The following is a 9,095-nucleotide window of genomic DNA, read 5'->3' on the forward strand; positions in this document are numbered from 1 at the left end:
GGGTTTGCAGCGACATGAGGTTAAGTAATTAATGACAGAATTTACATTTTTGTGTGAAATATGTTCACATGTGGTTATAATTGGTCATTGTTCTGTTTTACAAACATTTTCAATATTTTAAAGATTTATTATTTCGAAAAATGATGTTTATACAGTCTACTTTAAGTACTTTTGTTAATATTTATACATCTGTGATTATGGTATCTTTCCTTAATTATCTGAATTGTCTGCTAGCAAATATTATGCTATAGCATATCTGTTTATAATGATGCTGAGCACGGAACCTCCTGAATGCTTTCATTCATATTTCGCTGTGTATCCTATGTTTTTATTAATAATTTGGGTGTATTTTACTGTTCATATTTGTGTGTTTTTCCAAAATAAATAAATTAAATTCGTTTTACATTAGTTTGGGCATACGAGGACATAAATTAGGTTAAACTACTGCATGTCCGCCCACAGAAAATAAATAATTATAAAAAATTGCCAACTGATTACCAGCACACAACTATTGATCCGTAACGTTGCCACGACGTCGCAGTTATGAACTAGCAACGTCACAAAGTTACGTCGTGGCGACGCATACGCAGCTTTCACTTTTCCGGTTGCCACAACGAAACGTATTTGTGTTAGCTAGGCAGTCTTTATTTTGAACAATTTTAACAATGAAAACAGTGAACCAAAACAGATTTGATAATTTTTTTTAACTAATGAAAACACAAAACATGCAAAAGACATTGTTTTTACATGACAGAGGTTTAGTAAACATATCGCTGACTCCCTGTCTGTTCCGGGTTATAACAGCGCCTGTGATTGAAGGAGAGAGACGAGGGAGGGCTATTCTTACTCGGAAGAGACGATTCTGCTGGAAATAGATGGCGTTTCAAAGCTGGAATATGAATTAGAATCGATATTTGTTGGAAAATGGACGCTATCGATAACTATAACTCGAATCGCTCATGTAAACAAATGAGGATCTGTCGTGTTTCCCCCTATTTTGTCGTTGTTTTGGATTAAAAAGTGGGATGCATTTTGAAGACTGGACCCTTCTCTTGAAATGTATGCTGGTGTTTCTTAGAATAGTCCGAGCTGACCAGAGCTATAGGCGATGAAACGTAAGTACTGCCGTTCACTTTGTACATGTTTAAATAAGTCCTTCAGCATTTATTTTAACCCTTTCCTCTCCTTATGTGCGCGGATTTATCGGTTTCACTTTCACTTTCAAAATCCATGTGTTCAGCAAGGAGGAGAGAGGATGGCATGTGGGGGGCACAGTAACTCGTTTGGGGGTTACATCTGCATGTTCTTGCAGAACTGGCAAAAAAGAGAGAGAGAACAGTAATGCATCCATTAAACAAATGAATTTGTGGCTTCACATCTCTCTGTAAAACTACTGCTTGTCATACTGTTTTATAAACACACCCAGGTGATTGATGGATATATTTATGTTAGAGGTATCCATGACAGTCTTGTGTTTATTATAGTTCTGAGGCCATAGTTTCATCACATCACAGTTAGTTTCCTGTCTGTTTTATATAATAAGAAATACAACGTATTCGGATACATGCAGCTCGCAGACGCCTCACACACATTTCTAAACAATCGGTAAGATCTTTATTATTACTTTAATATTGTTTCTACTTAAATATATTAGGCTACTTCTTACGTACATATCCAAATCAAGACCGATATTTGATAGCAGAGGAATTATGAATTTGTTTCTGCTGTTGTTGTTTGAATAAAGATCCAACGAGCTGCATATCATTATCATCACAGTGACTTTATAGAGATTATATCATGAAATAACATGCTTTTATATCATGCATATAAATTATTTTATTCAATTGTATATCATACAACATATTTTTATACATTATATAATTTACATAATAAATTGATAAATAATGACAATATCTCAATAATTAGAAAATTCTTTATTATGCTTTTACAGCAAGTAGAAACCAAAATATTGCTGTGAGTTAGTGGCATAACTTTGTCAACATGGGAGTCGAAGGACTGAGGACCTTCATTGAGAGCAGCAACAGAAATGATTTAAGAAGCTGGGCTTTTAGAGACAGTCGACTAATAATCGATGGATGTAGCTTATACTACACCCTGTACTTTGACTGCAATTTGGATCAGATGCATGGAGGAGACTATGATGATTTTGAGGAGTTGATCATACGGTTCTTTGAGAACCTCAGAGACTGTGACATTCACCCTTATGTTGTACTTGATGGCGGCGCTGACCACACTGACAAAAAATGGGACACTCTTAGGAAACGAAAACAGGAGAAAACAAATGCAGCCTTTACCCTGTCAGCAGGGAAAAGAGCCAAGGTCCTTCCTATTCTCGTCAAAAATGTGTTCAGACAGCTCCTTCATAAGCTCAAGGTACCACTGATTCAGTGTCTTGAAGAGGCTGATTGGGAAATCGCTGCTTTGGCCAAAGAATGGGATTGTCCAGTTTTGTCCAACGACAGTGACTTCTATGTATTCAACCTCAGGGCGGGATTCCTGCCAATCACACATTTCCAGTGGAAAAACGTGGAAGTGAACAGACACACAAACAAAAAATTCATCCAAGCCAAACACTTTACAGTGGGAAAATTCTGTGAATCCTTCAGAATGAACCCTGAGCTTCTCCCAGTCTTTGCTACCATCTTAGGTACTGATTATGTGGACCTGCAAAATATCAAAAGCCTGGGTTGGGAGAAATACTCAACGCCTGACACGGAGCATGCCCGGATTGATGGTTTAATTAACTGGTTATCCCACTTTCCAGGGACAGATGCAGCTGTAAGTGCTTTGCTGAAACTAACACGCAACAAAGAAAAACCCCTCGTCCAAGAAGCCCTTTCCAAGGGAATCCAAGAGTACAAGCTCATCTCTGGCTATCTTGCCCAGTTCTTCCACTCAGAGACGATTCCCCAGACAGCTTCTACAGGTCCACTGCAAGTTCTGCCGACATGGACCTTGAGTCTCCTACTTGAGGGAAAGATGAGCTCCTCCATTATTGATGCACTGGTACATCAAAGGGTTTCCTTGACAATCCAGGTTGAAGACTTTAAACTGCCCTGTTGCAGTGAAACCTCTCGTCCCATACGCCAAGTGATTTACGGGTTACTGTTGCTGGGAGAACAACAGACTGCAGATAAACTAGAGTCAGCCATTAAAACATTCACTGGCACAAGCAAGCATTATGTAGAGGAATATGGCAGACAACAATCAAAGCTAAGCAGTCAGAAGGTTGAAGCCATAAAGACCAGGGTGATGGAAGGACTTCAACTGGAAACATTATGGAAGGTAAAGAAGATGTCTTAGCTCTCTTTTGAAGTGAAATTCAATTGTTTGTTCTACAGTATTTGTCATTCTAATGTTTCTAGGAACCACACAACGTGCGACTTCAGGTGCTCCTGGACACTTTGGGTGTGTCGTCGGAGACGGTAAGAGAGATCCAACCTGCTCTACAGCTGCAACTTTTCGTGACAAGTTACTGGCTAGTAAATGCACAGCCTCCACCGTCCAAAGTGCATCTTTGGGGACTGCTGCTGGGAATGGTCTATGGACAGTTCAGCAGTACACCTCAAACACAAAGAGGTATTGAAATTATCAATCATTATCTTGTTAGAAGACGACTTCCTTAGAGCATGCAATAAATAATAAAGCAAACTCAGGCACATGCAGTGTATGCCATTGTCACCATTGTCACGTAATTGTGAGCAAATGATGACCTAAATGGCATGGGGAAAATAGCAGAAATACTGCTGAGGTTCTTGAAATGTGTGTTAAGCCAGTATGTACTGTAACATAAAAAAGTGTGAATACATGTTATTTTTTGGTTTGGGGATTTAGACATGCTGTTGAAACTTAAGAAGCTACAAAGTGGTCGAAGAGGGATCTCTCTGGAGCATAAAACGGCTCATCTATACAGCCAATGGCAGTCCTGCCTGAAGTGGAGTCTCTGTCTCAATCGTTTACTGTGTTTTCCTGTATCTGAACCAGAGGTCGCACGGTACAACATCCATTTATTACTCATAAACCATCCTGAAAGCTTGCACTGATTATTTGATAATAATTATCATTTTGATTTGCATTGTTAACAATCCTGCTTCCTGGTTGTGACTTCCTAAATGTAATTTAAAATGCTTGAAAAAATAAATAATGTAATGTTTTATACACACACACACATTAATATTCAAATGACAAGACTTTTAAATTCACAAATATAAGTTCTTTTTAACTTTCTATTAATCAAAGAATCACCAAAACATTTATCACAGCACAACTTTTTCCAACATTGATAATAATATTAGAAAGTTTCCTAAATTGAGATGTTAAAAGTGTCCACTGTTGTTGTTGCTCATGAATACTAAAGGTGTTATTGTGGTGTTGTGTTTAGTTTGTACCGGGGAAGACTGGTGCACGATGTTGTGGAAGAGCTCAGGAGAGGCATCACGCTGCACTCTTTGCTGGTGAGGGGCTCAAACACCGAGCGGCTCTTCAAACAGCTGAAGGATGCAGTTGTCAGCTCGGTGGGTGAAGACTTCATCAAGAAAATGAGAAGCGGGCTCATGCACAGAGCTGCTGGGAAAACACAGAGAGACTTCAACGGCCAGAATCAGCCTGTAGATGAACTGAGCAGTAGCTTTGAACATCTGGTGTGTGAGGATATTGATAACTGTGAAGATGATGATGATGATGACAACGATGAAGATCTCAAAGGGAAAAGCAGGAAGAGTAAAGCCAAGGATCACAAGACTGAAAATCCTGATGTTTCCTACACCACCCGCACCAGACATAAGGCTAAAGCTCGCAATGCTGATCATTCCTCTAAAGAATACGACGGAGATGCTTCGAGTAGCCTTTAAGTAATTTTACCTAACTGGAGAAATCAGGTTACATCTACTGACAGTTATGCTTCAGTAAAACTAGTTTTTTCAGGCTGGTTGAATTCAGTTATAATCTTAAATCATTTATTTCAATTCAACAAAACCAGTTATTGTAGATGTTACCACATGATGTACTTAATTGTTTTCAGTGTATATACTGTTGTTTAAATAGGTGTTGATATTTTATTTATAAATTATGGATAAAATATTAATAATGTATTATACTATGGAATATTTTTTTTTGTTTTTGTTTGGTGGAGCATTGTTTCTTGTTCATCTATATAAAAAGCTGTGAATAAGGATGATGCAACTGACATATGATTCATGTTCAATAAAGTAATGGCACTGTTTAACAGAAACCTGCCGACTCGTGTAGTTAATCGGTGACGAGCGCTACATGGTGTCAGAAGTAGAAAACGGAGTAAAAGACTGAACTTGAATTCAAACGTACTTCCCGACCGTTAAAAAAGTACGCTCTATATAGCATGAATGTGGGTAGTATGAATGAAACTAGTATGTACTACATCCGCCATGTTGATATTATCACGTGACATTCGTCGTCAAGGCAGCGCAAAAATGTAAAGTGCCCACTCTCCTGAACAAACATCAGCGATGTGTTTTTGTTTGCTATTCTTACCGCTTTCGTCTGCGTTTTTGCGTCGGTCAGCTGCTCGTAGATTACCCCTTCGTCGACAGCATTTACCAAATATATAGCAAGTACAATTTACCTCAGAATAAGAGTAGCCACAGCTGTGAACCTGCTGATTTTGAGTAATTTATTGTATTAAATGAATGCAAATAAAAATAAATGATAAATAATTATATACACACACCAATTCACTATATATATATAAACAATACATAAACAAAACACAATAGAAGTATCATCACCTATTTATCTAGTAAATTTGACCTCAGAATAAAAACCCCACAGTAAGAAGTAGTGAAGTGAACTGATTACATTTGATAATTTTCTAATATTTTCAACTGTTAATCAGTTTCAATCATATAAACCAGACAGGGTTCATTTCACAGTACTCCACACTGATTAGTCCTTCATCACTTGAATTAAGATTAATAATAAGTCATTTAATTTAAAAGCACAGCTACCAGAAAATACTTTGAGATCATTCTGAGGTTAAATACAATATAATAACATTTTCATAAGTAACTAATTTAATTACACATTTTTTCTCAGTAATTGTAACTGATTACAATTACATTTATTTTGTAATTAAATTACGTCATTTAGTTACATGTAACTAGTTACTCCACAACACTGTACATATACATAAATACATACATAATATATACATTATAGACAATATGCACACACAGCAGCATCATAATGCTGGGTGCTGTCACTGGCCTTCGACATCCCCAACTCCTCTGTGCATGACATTGTGCCCAGAATGAGCAGGGCAGTCTCAGGATTGTGAGAAGGCTGATTGCTTTCCCCACCGCAGATGACCTGGAGACAGTGGGAGCAGCTGGCAGGGTCTCCAACTTTCCATGTGGTGGCTGCAACAATATATGGCTGTCACATCCGAAGTGAACCACCAGCAAATGAACTGAGCCCTGCCTTTGTGCCAGATGTTGCTGCGTGCTGTGCTCCACAACCTCTGTCGTCAGAACAGGGACATTGTTGATCCAGAATTTGTGAGGATCATGACGATGACCAACCTGAATCCCGAAACACAAAGCCAGTGCAGGAGAGAATGTGTGGGACAATCTGGCCACAGGTGTGTCTGCACCAGACAACTGTGTGCCTGCTGTTCAAGTGCATGATTACCTGTAAGACCATTTAACAGGTTAGGACTGCAAATCAGTTCATGATTGGTGATATGAAAAAAAAAATATATATATATATATATAATACACATGTAAATATTTAAATGTACACATGTGTTTGTATTTAAATATACATATAAATATTCACAATACACACATTATATAAACACAAACTTTTATTTTTGGATGCAATTAATTAGACGGCACTACTTAAGACATTTTAAGAAATTTTTAGACCTGCAGAAACCAGGAATTCATATCACAGTTCTTTGAAATTCTAGCAATATCACAAATGTCACTTGGGGGTTATATTATTTGGGCTTAATTTTACAAATTTATTACTTTATTCCTGGGGTCAATTTTGAATTTCCACTTTTTTCCCCCACTCATTTTTGTTCCTCGTCTTATACAGGGGAAGAAAAATATTTTGATATTGTTTTGAAGTTATATTTATAAGATATTGCTTTAAAATAGTTTCTCAATGTCACATCAACATTAGTGATAATTATTGATCAATCCTACAATGGCAAGCTAAGGCACTTATTAACAGTATTTTTCTGTTTCCAACAAATTTCTCTCAAAATATCAGCACTGGTAAAAGAGAAATAAAATCTCTTTAATTCCCCTAAGTTTTGTAACTTAATCTCATTAAACTACTAAACGAACCGTCTGTTCAAGGAAAGAAGTGTTAACAAGCTGATGTACTGCATTGATTAAACATCTTTTAACAGCAATTGACAAAATCGTCTCATCTGTTTACATTGTTTGAACCTTCAACAAGTAAGCCGTTTACTTGGATGATTTTAAACAAGTACAATTTAACCACAATGAACAACGTTTTTCCTTGAGGTACTTACACTTGAAAACAGCCTCCTTCCGCCATTTTTTGAATATGACGCTTCTTCTCCCGAGGCCTCATGGGATAGTAAAGTGTCCATCGTTTGCCTACTACAGAATTTGGTCGGAAGTAGTAGGTCATGCGGGTACTTCTCGCCTACTGTTTTTCGAATACTATGAATTCGGACATACTACCCGCCTCGCCTACTGTTTTTCGAATACTATGAATTCGGACATATTACCCACCTCGCCTACTGTTTTTCGAATACTATGAATTCGGACATATTACCCACCTCGCCTACTGTTTTTCGAATACTATGAATTCGGACATATTACCCGCCTCGCCTACTGTTTTTCGAATACTATGAATTCGGACATATTATCCACCTCGCCTACTGTTTTTCGAATACTATGAATTCGGACATATTACCCGCCTCGCATACTGTTTTTCGAATACTATGAATTCGGACATATTACCCGCCTCGCCTACTGTTTTTCGAATACTATGAATTCGGACATATTACCCGCCTCGCCTACTGTTTTTCGAATACTATGAATTCGGACATATTACCCGCCTCGCCTACTGTTTTTCGAATACTATGAATTCGGACATATTACCCAGCTCGCCTACTGTTTTTCGAATACTATGAATTCGGACATATTACCCGCCTCGCCTACTGTTTTTCGAATACTATGAATTCGGACATATTACCCGCCTCGCCTACTGTTTTTCGAATACTATGAATTCGGACATATTACCCGCCTCGCATACTGTTTTTCGAATACTATGAATTCGGACATATTACCCGCCTCGCCTACTGTTTTTCGAATACTATGAATTCGGACATATTACCCGCCTCGCCTACTGTTTTTCGAATACTATGAATTCGGACATATTACCCGCCTCGCCTACTGTTTTTCGAATACTATGAATTCGGACATATTACCCAGCTCGCCTACTGTTTTTCGAATACTATGAATTCGGACATATTACCCGCCTCGCCTACTGTTTTTCGAATACTATGAATTCGGACATATTACCCAGCTCGCCTACTGTTTTTCGAATACTATGAATTCGGACATATTACCCGCCTCGCCTACTGTTTTTCGAATACTATGAATTCGGACATATTACCCGCCTCGCCTACTGTTTTTCGAATACTATGAATTCGGACATATTACCCGCCTCGCCTACTGTTTTTCCCATACTATATAGTAGGGAAGTATGTGATTTCGAACGCACCCACAACAGATACAGTGCTGGGAGCGGCTATTTTTTTTTATTAATTTTTTTTTATTGAATACTTGAAAAAGAACAATAACAATTGTCAACATTAACTCACAATAACATAATAATCCAGGGTCTCTCAGTCCTCAGCAAAGCCACCGTTCTCATTGCTTTTAAATTCCTGGAAAACTCAATGGAATCAAAATACATTTTCAGTTCAACTTTGAATCTCAAAAAAAGAGGTTTGCCCCCAGAAAATGTACACTTATGAATATGATATTTAGCCAAAAGGAAAACAAAGTTTACAAAATAAGCATAATTTCTCTTTTCACAATCATGAAAGCCAA

The 9,095-nt window shown here is 37.7% G+C and overlaps 1 pseudogene across 1 annotated transcript; it reads left to right on the forward strand.

Annotated features, from left to right (window-relative positions):
• The first annotated feature begins 998 nt into the window (after positions 1–998).
• Positions 999–4,991, forward strand: LOC306874673 (single-strand DNA endonuclease ASTE1-like; annotated as a pseudogene). Its single transcript, XR_013785845.1, has 5 exons — positions 999–1,115; positions 1,952–3,306; positions 3,387–3,600; positions 3,856–4,015; positions 4,403–4,991. The product of XR_013785845.1 is annotated as a single-strand DNA endonuclease ASTE1-like (transcript).
• The last annotated feature ends 4,104 nt before the right edge of the window (positions 4,992–9,095 follow it).

This window comes from Barbus barbus, assembly GCF_936440315.1.
Source record: "Barbus barbus genome assembly, chromosome: 9".
Lineage (NCBI taxonomy): Eukaryota > Metazoa > Chordata > Actinopteri > Cypriniformes > Cyprinidae > Barbus > Barbus barbus.